Genomic DNA, 12,622 nt, shown 5'->3' with positions numbered 1-12,622 from the left:
CCTGAGACAGGGAGAGTTTTTGCTGGCTTGTGTTTTTCATCTCCTATAGCGGTTTCAAAAATCTCTTTAAATATTAAAGACAACAATATTTATTTTAGTGAAATAATGTGTGGAGTGCAGTGAGATTTCCATTTGTGTGTTTAGCACAAAAAGCAACTTGAAGTCTCCTATGTGGAGGTATTTTTAGACCTGGAAAACAAAGAATGTGTGAGCTGAATAACTCAGCTTTCCTTTTTCTTTGGGGACTCTGCCATGTGGACAATTTCCAGTCCTGAACTTAGTGGGCCACGTTTCTAGATTTTGTGTAGGTGAAGAATGAGTCTAATAATTTGTTTCCTTGGTTCTTCCAGCTCAATGCCACCTCTGTGGGAGTGATCTGGACTAAAATAATGGAACAAGAGAGGTGTAAGACATTTACTGGTCACTGTTTAGAAATGAAATTATATTCTTGAAAGCCTCACTCTGATTCCTCCTAAGCCTGGCTTTAAATTTAATACTTAGCTGAAGTTGTCCTTACATTTCAGAGAGACCAAGAACCACAAAGTCACCAGATGTTGAATCCAGGTTTTTGTTTTGGGTGCCAACTGACACTATGAGGTTATATCCTAATAGCCCATCCCAGACCAGGTCTCAATCATGAATTTTGTTGATATCCCAATTAATTAAAGATATTTCACATTCCTGAAGGATGAACTTGCCCAAAGAAACAAGCATTATATATATAGTGAAGCAACAGTTCTAGACTGGGATGCTGGATGAATGCAAGGACAAATTTAGTAGAAGAAATTATATGCTGGGGGTTTTTTTCCTTAAAAAATGGTAGTGGAGCATTTAAAGATTAATTCACCATGATGGATTCAGAATTTCCCACTGGAAGGGAAATGAGGTGCTTTTTGATGTTGCCTATCTCTTGATCTACTGAGCCACTTTTTCCTGCATTAGAAGGGACATTCCTAAAATATCTGCTTTACAATTCATACTTTTCCTTTGTCTTAAGAAGCCATTTACTTCCTTGCCTTTCTTTAGCTATGAAATTGATAACAACAAATAAATTATTGTTAAAAAATATGCTAAATCTTTGCATTTAGAATACTTCTCCCCATTCCAATCTTTCTCTTGTAGAACTGCCTCACCATCTGCTCCCAAGGAACATCTCTTTTGACAGAAGAGACATACAGGGATCAGCAGCCAAAAAGGATTATGGTCCATGGGACTCATGTGCCTCATCCTTCTTGGACTTTGCAGCAGGCCAGCAGAAGTGGCAGGAGAGGTTTTACTGGCATGTCAGAATGGGAGGTCTTCTATTCCACCCATTTGTCACTTGCCAATATGATTTTATTTGGCCATTTTACTTCTCCCTTGACACATTCCGATTAAACCAAGCTACTTAATTATCCAGAAGGTTTTAACCTTAGCACCCAAGGAATGTGTTCCACTCCAGCATCCTGGGGTCAGTCTGACTTGATTTCTAGGGGAGACCCTGGTTCCCAGAGGTGATGAAAGAGCAGAGAATTCCTCCTGTCTCTTACCCAGCATGGGGATTGCCTTCCTCTGCCTTATAGCTGATGAAGGAGTCAGGTAAGACTGTGGTCTTCTTCCCTGTCAGAAGTATAAAGATGAAGCAACCCTAAAGTAAGGCAAACATGGATTCTGTTGACAGAAAATGGCTAGAGAGAAAGAAAAAAAAAAAAAATTAACTGCAGTGAAAATTCTTACCTTTCTGAGATAAAAGCTTCTATGGAAGTTTGGAGGGTTCAAACACACCAGTGAGTTAGTGCAGGGTAAAAAGTTTCTGTGCCTCACAGACCTGAGGTAGCTGCCCCTGAGTCTACTTTGGTCTTGCAGTAAATCTTAGTTAATTCCAGTTCCATCAGTCCTCTCTCTTTCAAAGAATTTAAATGATTCAAATAACTTCACATTCGCTACAGGCAAGAAGCTTGTGCATGGACTGTTGCCACGGAAACCTGCTCAGAGGATCTTAGCACAAAGGAAAGATGCTTACTGTTTCATTAATTACTGTATTAAAGCCAGGCACCATCTGAGATCAATGCTTATTGTGCCAGGTACACAGTGAAAAATACTTTTTATCCCCTAAGAAATCTTCTGATCAAAACAGGTCGCTGCTTTTCAGCTTCGCAGGCAAAATATTTATTTTAGAAAGTCAAGGACTGAACCAGAATCACAGAAATCAAAGTCAATCCACTGCCTCCAGGTCAGGCAAGGGATTGCCAAGGATGTCCAAGGCTGAAGGTCCACAGGGATCCTGATGATAATTACACAGGTCACAGAGGTACCCAAGGCTGCCAGCATGCATTTGAGGCTTGAACCATAAACTGTGGTTCTGGATTTATGTTTCAGGGTTGTTTGTTTCTTGTTTGTTTTTGTACAGAGCTGAGCTCTGTAACTGCCCTAACAAATACAGGGAAATAATAAACCAATTTCATATAATAGCACTTCATCTTTCAGCCTCTCTTCATTTTCTTCTCATGGCTACCCAGGAGGTAATGGCACTCTGTGTTCTCCACAACAAAATGGACCTTGGTACATCATGCTTCTAAAAACAAGGCATAAAATTGAAGCTGGTAGAGGGTTATGAGTGGCATTTTCATAGCATAATGGGTTTTAGCCATCATCTCAATAATCACAGCTGTCATGTCAAGTAATTGCAGAGGAATGGGGTTGGGGGCTGAAAAGCTGCTCCCTTCTACTTGTCATACAAGATTCAAATGACTGCTTGCACCCTGTCAGTGCTGCTGGGAGGCAAGCTGGTGCTTTCCTAAATGTGGCTTTCAAACAGAGTTAGGATTTCTCATGAATCCACAAGGCATGACATGACATAAAACCTGCTTTCCTTCCATGAGAAGATGTTGAAGTGACTTCTTTCTTGAGTCAGGGCCTTCATCTAACACTGCTCAAGAGTGACCCACAAAGACCCATGGTGTAAAAGGAGATGTCACTGAGAATTTGATAAAGGTGAAAAACCCAGAGCCAAACCCAGCCTAGATTGGGAGCCTGCAATTCTCCTCCTCATACTTTAAATTCCTACCTAGAGAGGTTGGACCAGATGATCCTTGAGGTCCTTTCCAACCTGGCATTCTATGGTTCTATGATTCTATGCATATGTAGGGCATCCACTTGTAAGAGCACATGGAATGATTTTCCCTTTTTTTAAAAAAAGAAACTGGATGTGGCACTCAGTGCCATGATATAGTAACCACAGTGGTAATGGGTTAAGGGTTGGACTTGATGCTCTCAGAGGTCCTTTCCAACCCAGATGATTCTATGATTCTGTATCTTAGAGACAGAATTTTGTAATCCCCAGCTACCAAATTTTAGGTTTTTAGATCACGCTCTAAAGTCTCAGCTAAGGCAAAATCCATTTCTATCTCCAGGCTGACACTCACACACTTCTCCAGGACCCTTCTTCCTGGAAGGTCCAAGGAATCTGGATCTGAGGCCAGCAGAGAAGACAAATTCCCCAGGTGGGGAGTGAACATGTGGCAGAGCAGGAGACCCAATCTTCAGCCAACCAAGGAAACCTGGGGATTGCCCAGCTGAGGACAGGGCACCCATGAACTGCTGAGCAGCTGAATCCCAATTGCTGCTCTCTGTAGCATCATAGAATTATTTAAGTTGGAAAAGACACTTAAGTTCTTGAAGTCCAGCTGTAAACCTTGCACTGCAAAGCCCACTACTAAAAGATGTCTTTAATTGCCATGTCTGCGTGTTTTTTAAACTTATTTCAGACTGAAGGTGCTTTTGAGGATGCTCTTGCTTCTTTTTCTCCTCTCTGCTGCCCAACCTGTGGCACAGGATTCTTGTCCCAATCCTCCCCTCTCTTTTAGACACTCTGGGGGTAGCCAGAGTTACTGAGCAGAGAATCGGTGACACTTCTTGGTCAGAAGGCTCTTTCAGGCCTTGTGTAGTGTGCAAATTCTTCAAACATTATCAGTAGAGATTGCAAACAGTTTCTCTGCTGTCTTTGCAGCAGTCTGGGAGATAAACTAAGGTTCTGTTTACAGCCCTTGTCATTAAAGTCCATGAATCAAGAGAGTACATGAGGCCAGATCATAGTTTAGAGACTAGAAAGAAATCTTTCTCTAATCCTTACATTTTCTTCTGAAATCACAGAGTGGTTTGGGTTGGAAGAGACCCTAAAGATCATCCAGTTCCAATCCCCCTGCATAGGCAGGGTCACCTCCCATCAGACCAGGTTGCTCCAAGCCCCATCCAACCTGGCCTTGAACACTTCCAGGGATGGGGCAGCCACAGCTTCTCTGGGCAACCTGTGCCAGGTTCTCACCACCCTCACAGGAAATAATTTCTTCCTAATATCCAATGTAAATCTCCCCTCTTCCAGCTAGAAATCATTCCCCCTAATCCTAGCACCCCATATCCTTGTAGAAAGCCCCTCCTCAGCTTTCCTGTAGCCCTTTCAGGCACTGGGAGGTGCTCTAAGGTCTCCCCAGAGCCTTCTCTTCTCCAGGCTGAAGAATCCCAGCTCTCTACAAGACATTCTCCATCTCTCTGATCATCTTCAGTACTCGTGTCTCATGTCCAGTTCTCACTAATATGAAAGACAGGGCATAGTGTAAAAGCAGCATTGCCATTAGTCCAAAAAAAATTAAAAAAAAAAAAAAAGAGTTTTCAGTAAAAAGATATCAAAGCTTTGGCATCCAAAGGACACAAAGAAAGGTCTGGACAATTAACTCCAGACTGGAAGTAGCAAAGCTGTGTCAGCACACCACTGCACCTGAGGTATTAAACCTGGATATCAGCTAATTATCTCTGCAAGTAAATCTTGCCAAGCTCCTGGAGGTGATGCTCTGCTCACAATGTCTCTGTGCCTGCTGCAAAGTCATGAAGTAGCTGAAACTCTTGCTTAAAAATCCATTTTAAAAAATCCATAAAAATTCATTCCAAATTCTGGGTGGGATAAAGTTTTGCATCACGTCTTGATGACCAAAAGGATTCAGACTACTGGAAAGTAACAGAGTGAGAAGGAAAAAGAGAACCATGATCAACTAGGGACATTTTTTAAAAAAATAAATGTGATAGCCACACATGCTCAGGTTTAGCTGACTGCTTCAAATGCCATTTCTACACTTTCTGCAGACTTTCCCCACATTCTTTAGTCCTCCAGTATCACTTTGTGTTTTTGGGGGGCTTTCCTTCCTGTTTTTGCATTGCTGTCTCTAAACCCCATTAATACTTCTGATCACTGTATTCACAACATCACTTTTTAATATTTTAAACTTACTTAGATTACTGTAGCAGCCCTGAATAAAAATGATGCTTTAGCACAAAAGACTTTCCCCTGGACAACTGAAAGGAAAGAAAATTAAACTAATAATTCTGCTCTTCTCACTGTTATGCAATTGTGTTCCAGAGAATAGCAAAAGATTTTTTTGTTGTGTCATCTTTGCACTGCAATTGTGGTTTAGTCTCCTCCTTGCTCTGAGGCTTTCTCGAGCCACTTTTCTTTTCTAAGCACCTCACAAGTCCTAATACACTCATTTTCACACTTTTTTTATGTACTTTGGCTGTTATCTAAGATCTTATCCTGTTCCATATAAATCTGTGGAGCATCATTTCAGTGGTGAGAGGAGCTGAGAAGAGGATCTGTTATGTCTATACTTGGAAAACCATTTAGGTAAAAACATCAATGGAAAATGTGTAGTTCTCAATACTGATCATTTCTAAGTGAGTGAAGCTGGTGCCTGCAGCATCATCTATCTCTGTATTGCAGACAATAAGAAACCTCAAAGCCCTGTGGCAATTTAGGCATTCCTTTAGCAGTTGCTGCATCTGGAGGATGGGAAAAAAAAAAAGAAACAAAACAAAACAAAGCAGACAAAAAAAGAAAGCCCAAACCCATCACATTTAGCAGATTAAGGGTGTAGCAAAATTAAAGAAAGGTGGTTTTTCTCAGAGCATTAAAAGGGAAGGAATGCTCTCCTATGGGGGTTTATTCAGGCATTAGGAAAATAAGTTTGGATATTCCAGGTGAATTAATGTCTTGGTTGCCTTCTAAAGCAAACCTCAGGTGTATTTATTGTGAAAGGTATGACTGAGCTGGCTTAAAATGTTGCCATCTGAGGAAGTCAGACAGTGAATCAACAGATTCAGTAGAGTGAGGGACACCCCACTTCATCCCAACATGGACATATTTTTGGTAATTTCAATAAACCTGAGCTGAACCTAACCCAGTTCAGTATTTTAACTGGTTCTCCATCATCTAGAACAGGAGCCCAGTTAACTGTTCAAGTGAATGTACAAATTGTAAAGACCTAAAGTTAGGGAACATAAATGCCAACCCATAGAAATCTTGGTGTACATGGCATAATGTAACACCACTGAGATACAGGATGCTCTGATATTCTTTCCCTTTGATGAAGTGGAAACACAAAGCTAAGAATCTGGTGAAAAAAATACCAGCTTTGAAGACAGCTTAGATGCCAAGAAGGTGAACAATTCAGAACTAAAACAAAACTCTTCTTTTAATCAATCTATTCATCCATCCATCCACCCAGCTACTGTAGGGCTGAAGTATTGTGTCTGTTCATTGCAACTCTGAGCAGCATTCATGCAGAAGAAGTGAAGAAGAAATGCCTGAACTTCACAGATTTTGAAATGCATTTCTAAGAAGGTTTGCATCCCCAGGCAGAGGTTGGATCAAAGATTTCTTCCATCCATACAGCTGGATGGAGCACTGCTCTCAGTTACTGGACCACTGGCCTGAAGGGAAAATCTCCTACAAAGTCACACAGTGTCTTTTCTCTGGTTGTTACAGCTCCAATCCCATGGCACATTGTCTTTTACCTTCCTCTGCAATTCCTCAGTTAATTCCTTTGCAAGCTCTTAGAGTTGGTTTCTCTCTGTAGCCTGCTGGATGAGGTCCTCAGGGCTAAGAGGAAGGAATTTATTTTTTGTTTTTAATTGACCCAGCAAAGGGTAAAACCCAGAAAAGGTAAAACTAATAACTAATTCCCTATGAAAACCTTTTTTTCATTCAATAACACCATCCTGTCCCCAAGGTAACAAGTCAGTTCTTGTTTCATAAACTTACTGCAAACAAAAGAGCTTGCACTAAAAAACAGAAAATAAAGAGTAGAATGAAGACCATATTGGAAAGAAATGTCTTTATTATAGAAAGAGCAGCTAAAGTCAAGGTTCTGCTTTGACAGAGCTATACATGGGCTGTTCAGAACAGAGAGAACATCCTAATCTGAAATATTTATCCTATAGAGCAAAGACCAAAATAGGATCCATGAAGAGAGACACCACAAGAACTGAGAGAGCAGTATTCTGGTGTTGCTAAATATCTAAATGGGATCCACTTTAAACCTCATACTCATTAAAAAAAAAAATGTGTAAACACCAATGTGTTGGGTGTCTAAACCTTGTAGGAGAGGAGACATGGAGCCAACCATACAAGTGTTGGCACAGGAGACACCTTGAAGAATCTAAGGCATAGAGCTGGGGCACATGAAAAAGTGACAAAGGACCTTCAGGAGGCTTCAGAGCTGTGGGGAAGGAGCAATATTCCCCCATCATCTCAGATTAATCCAATTATCATTGTTCAGGCAATTGACTTGAGTCTTGATCAACAAGTGTTTACTTCACCTTAGGCAGACACCTCCATTTGCTCAGATAAAAGGATGGGGCAAGGTGTTCTGAAGAGTTCTGATCCAGAAGGAGAGCACACAGATTGTCAGCCTAAAGGGATATTTGAAGTTTTCAACAAAAGGCAGCATTGTCTCAAAAAGCCCTGTGTGCAAATAGAAAGGAAGGTAACATTGGTGTTGGCTTTTTCTGCTGCTGGTTTAAAATGGTGGGAGGAAAAAAAATAAAAATAAAGATTAAAAATTGAGCTATTTGATTGGGAAAGCCACAAAGAATAATATATAAATAGATGGAGTGAAAAAATATTTTATATTATTGAAATGTCATTAGACAAATTAAGTAAGAGGAAAGAAAATCCTGATAAACCCCCATGTATTTATATCCACATACACACATTTGCACACAGACACAAAGGTATGTGCCTTTCCTTGCTTTTCTGACAAAGCATTAAAAAAATTCAGAAGAAAAAAAAAAAATCAGCAGGCAGCAATTGCTAAAAGGCACTCTGAATAGAGACTGGTTATAACAGGGTTATAAATCCTGTCCTGTGGTATTACTGGGTTTATCTGAGAGTGCTAATTAGAACAGGATACACCAGATAGACATGTTCCCAGCTTTCCTGCTGGCTTGTCACACAGAATGGAGGCAGGAAACATCATTTCACTACCTTGAGGGATGAAATAACAAAAGCTAAATAGGGGGGCAAGAATAAATAAGGAAAGAGACACAGAGGAGGTCGATACCTCACAAAAACCTAATAAGTTCACAGTTACCTGCAGCTCTGCTGTCCCTGAGCCTGAAGACAATTTCCTAACCATTGCAAATTGGTTTTTGCTGTTCCTATGATTTGCTGGATCCATAGGGATGTGAGGCCATGGCCAAGACTGTGCCAGACTCCTTCCTGCTCAGGTGGGAGAATCTGTGAGGAGGTCATCAAAATGGGCAACCAAGCTAAGAAACTCCAGAGGCACAGAAATGTGCATTTCCTGACATCCTGGATACAGTATCCATAGAGACACTGGGTGAAGGGATGTGCAGCACAGGGAAAGCTAAGTCAAGATGCTGATGATCATCAAGCCTGCTGATGCCTGGAGAAAGGGAACAAGATGTTCAGCCTCAAACCAGGTAAGAAAAAGGATACAAAGAATTACAAGATGCTCAGCCTCACCTTATTTCCTGGGGCAGCTGCAGATCAAGGCCTCATATAAACTATTTCCAGGCCCTTGAAGGACATGAAGATGATCACACGTTGTGTGAGGAGAGGGTGGGAGAACTGGGTTTGCTTATCCTGGAGAAATTCTGAAAGGATATCACAGGAGCATGTCTGTACCTCTGTGGGGGTCATTAAGAAGACACAGACAGGCTCCTCACACTGGTGCATGCTGAGGAAATAAGAGAAAATAACAACTGAAACAGGGGGGTTCTGTATGGATACCAGGGAAATATAATATAAATATTTAAAATAATATTTAAGGTGATGGAGCAGGAGCTTGGAGAGGTTGAGTTATCTTTACAGGTTTTGAGATCCCACTGGACAAATGATGAGGGTGGTGAGAACCTGGCATAGGTTGTCCAGGGAAGCTGTGGCAGCCCCATCCCTGGAAGTCTTCCAGGACAGGTTGGATGAGGATTTGAGCAACCTGATTTAGTGAGAGGTGTCCCTGCCCATGCAGGGGGGTTAGAACTAGGTGATCTTTAAGGTCTCTTCCAACCCAAACCATTCTGTGATGCACAGAATCCCAGTGATGTGGTGACCAGATGTGTGGATGAAGGGCAAACCAGGGATACTGTTTCCTCTAAGACTTTCAGCATGGCCCCATAACACCCTGGGAGAAGGGAATATACTGCTAGACATTAAGAAGATATTCAGAATATTAAGATATTTCAAGAGGTGTACAAGATAGCTGACAAGATGTATGCAGCTTTGGCTGGACCACCATGCTGACCAGGTAACAGGCAACAATTCAAAGCCTTTCAGACCAGCTGTTAGGAATTTCATTCCTCTAGGATCAGTAATGAGCATGAAACATCTCCATCATCAAAAGATTCAATGGGATGGGCCCTCAGCAACTCTGTGCTTGGCACGTGAGTGTGGGCTGTGAGTGAGAGGCCAGGGCTGTTGCTCAGAGGATGTGGACAGAATGGGGAATTGCTGAGGTCTCAGCTTCCTTTGGAATTCCTTGGCATTCACTCCCAGCACTCATTGAAAGGAATAAATCCAGTCTGAACATGAATAGAAATGTCATCTGGATTTCCTCCCAAGGGTTGTGCTCAGTTTTGAGTCCTTTGAGCCTTGTCTTCTGCTTCTACAGGAGGGGGATAAAACATCACCAGAGCTTGGCAGGTTCACACAAGTTGCAAGGTGCCAGAAGAACAGAGCTGCTTGAGAATAATTGCTCCTGATAGACTATTGACTTTGATTAGGGAACACACATTAACATCTTTCTTCATTTAAAGCTTCACTTGTAGAAGTAGCCTCCTTAAGTGTTCTGTTGTCTGGAATATTAGACCAGGAATTAAAAATGACATGATGGACAATTTGGCAGCAAGTGTTTAATTAGGCAACAAATCAGAGTCCCTGAGATCACAAGTATCTGTGGCATCTCTCTCCTTTTGGATATAAATCATATTGTTTGTCCAATGCAAAACACCCTTTTGTAATACACCACACATGGAGATCCACACCCCTTGCTGTTGGTTTTAGCAAAGCCACATTGAGAAGGAGAAAACATAAGTACATTAATATTTTAAGTGTCTTTCTGCTGATGGATCTGAGGGACCTTCCAAAATGCTACATGCATCCTGTCTTCAGGATGAAACTATGACCCCAGTTTTCCAGACCTAAGTCCAGCCATTTCATGGTTTATTTCCCCTGACTTTGCAATATCCTTACTAGAGTTTTAGTATCATTTTGTGAGAATGAGGAAGAGCTGGAAATGCCTCTCAGCTTCCTGACATCTCAGTGGGTGGGATGCCAAATGCCAGGTCCTGTGCTGGTATTGGGTATCATTTGCTTTAGTGGTTCCCTCAGTTACACTGGGGAGAAAGGTTGATGTTGGGCTGGCACCAGATGTTTGTAGATTCAAGCCATGCACAGGGTCTTGCTGAGCAGACCCCCTTCTCTGTCCTGAGTCCTCACCACTGTGCTGGGATGGGAAAAATGCAGATATGGACAATACAGACATGGTGGTAGGACAGCTGAAACAGGAAAGGAGAAAGAGCATCTCACTCAGTCTAATGGAGAAAAAGTTACAAAGGACAGATTATTACCTTTAATTTTTCAAGCATCCACAGCCAAACTTTCTTTTTCAGTTCATTTAATCTTCTTTCAAACTTTTGTCCTTCTCATCTACATCTTTTGTTCCTTTCCTTCCTCCCTTCCTTCCTTCCTTCCTTCCTTCCTTCCTTCCTTCCTTCCTTCCTTCCTTCCTTCCTTCCTTCCTTCCTTCCTTCCTTCCTTCCTTCCTTCCTTCCTTCCTTCCTTCCTTCCTTCCTTCCTTCCTTCCTTCCTTCCTTCCTTCCTTCCTTCCTTCCTTCCTTCCTTCCTTCCTTCCTTCCTTCCTTCCTTCCTTCCTTCCTTCCTCCCATTTCCTTCCTCCCATTTCCTTCCTTCCTTCCTTCCTTCCTTCCTTCCTTCCTTCCTTCCTTCCTTCCTTCCTTCCTTCCTTCCTTCCTTCCTTCCTTCCTTCCTTCCTTCCTTCCTTCCTTCCTTCCTTCCTTCCTTCCTTCCTTCCTTCCTTCCTTTCCTCTCTCCCTCCCTCCCTCCCTCCCTGTTTCATTTCAGAAGGAAACACTATCTCCAGGATATGGAAACAAAGCCTCTCATTGTTTTGGGAGATGTTATGTAGTCTCAGCAAAATTTCCCTCATTTCAGAAAGATTCTGCCATTCTTCTGAGACCCTGTATGCCCAGGTGCAGCAGAGTTCCTGCCCCAGCCCTGTGCTTTCTGAAGATGAAGGCTCCCAGCTGGCACTTCCCCACCACTCAGCCAGAATAGTACCATAACTCTTTTGCTTACACTTCTGACAAAAAAAAAAGCCTATAAGGAAGAGAAAAATGATCCCCAAATGTAGGAAAGGAGTAAATGAGAACCAGAGTCCATCTATTACATGGTAGGACTGGGCAAATGCTCAAAGGTCTCCTGTCCACCTGTAACCTGCAGCATTTTCATGAGCTTTTTCTAATGGTTTAGCTTTGTGAATGAGCTCTCTTTTGTTCTGCTGCTGAAAAGTCTCTGTAACTGCTGACCACACAAAGTCACTGCTCACCTCTGGACCATTTTTCTCATCTTGCAGCTTCCTGGGCATGACTTGAGTGAATGAACTCACAGCACTGGGTCTGGGTGCCCTGAGCAGAGCACTTTGTAATTGATGGATTTCAAGTTATGAGTTCAGAAAAAAAGTGGCTGAGAATAAGTCTGTCAAAATGAACAACTCTCACTCCAGTGCTCCAGCATCCATCACTCTATGGGATTAGTTCTCCATCAGTCATTTTGGAGAATGGGAAAAAAAAAATAATGTGAAAACAAACACATTTAAGAAAATCTCGTGTCCCCAGAATGGCTGTAGATGAATAAGCTTGGCAGAGAATCAGCAGAACTCCCTGTGACAGCCATGGATGTCTGGAAATTCCAACACAAAAACCTACTATCAAGAATAACATGAATAAAATGGCTCAGTAGTTAACATATTTAGAGTGCCTATTCCCTTAGCAGGACACAGGTTCTGTGGACTTGGATTATTTATGCTAATACTTAAAATAAGGTGTTGCAGGCCAAGATGCATACCAATGGGATGAAATGTCTATTGCATGCAACTTGTGTGTGCAAACACCCAGACTCTATTTTTATTAATCAGCCAACTTGCAAAAAGTCCCTGATGGAAATGAAAGGCAGGGAACTTAGAAAAGCAGAATTCTTCAAAGAAGGAGACACCTTATAGCCACCCAGGTGTGTATAGATCATACACACACAGTTATCTGCAGGGAGATCACAAAG

At 41.9% G+C, this 12,622-nt stretch overlaps 1 long non-coding RNA gene across 1 annotated transcript; it reads left to right on the top strand.

The window, feature by feature from the left end:
- Positions 1-872: 872 nt before the first annotated feature.
- On the top strand, positions 873-2,042 carry LOC139793792 (uncharacterized). The gene is made up of 2 exons (XR_011724805.1): positions 873-1,578; positions 1,929-2,042. It is a non-coding gene; the product is annotated as an uncharacterized lncRNA (long non-coding RNA).
- Positions 2,043-12,622: the final 10,580 nt, after the last annotated feature.

Source organism: Heliangelus exortis, chromosome 2 (genome assembly GCF_036169615.1).
Source record: "Heliangelus exortis chromosome 2, bHelExo1.hap1, whole genome shotgun sequence".
Lineage (NCBI taxonomy): Eukaryota > Metazoa > Chordata > Aves > Apodiformes > Trochilidae > Heliangelus > Heliangelus exortis.
This window is presented reverse-complemented; position numbering and strand designations above follow the sequence as displayed.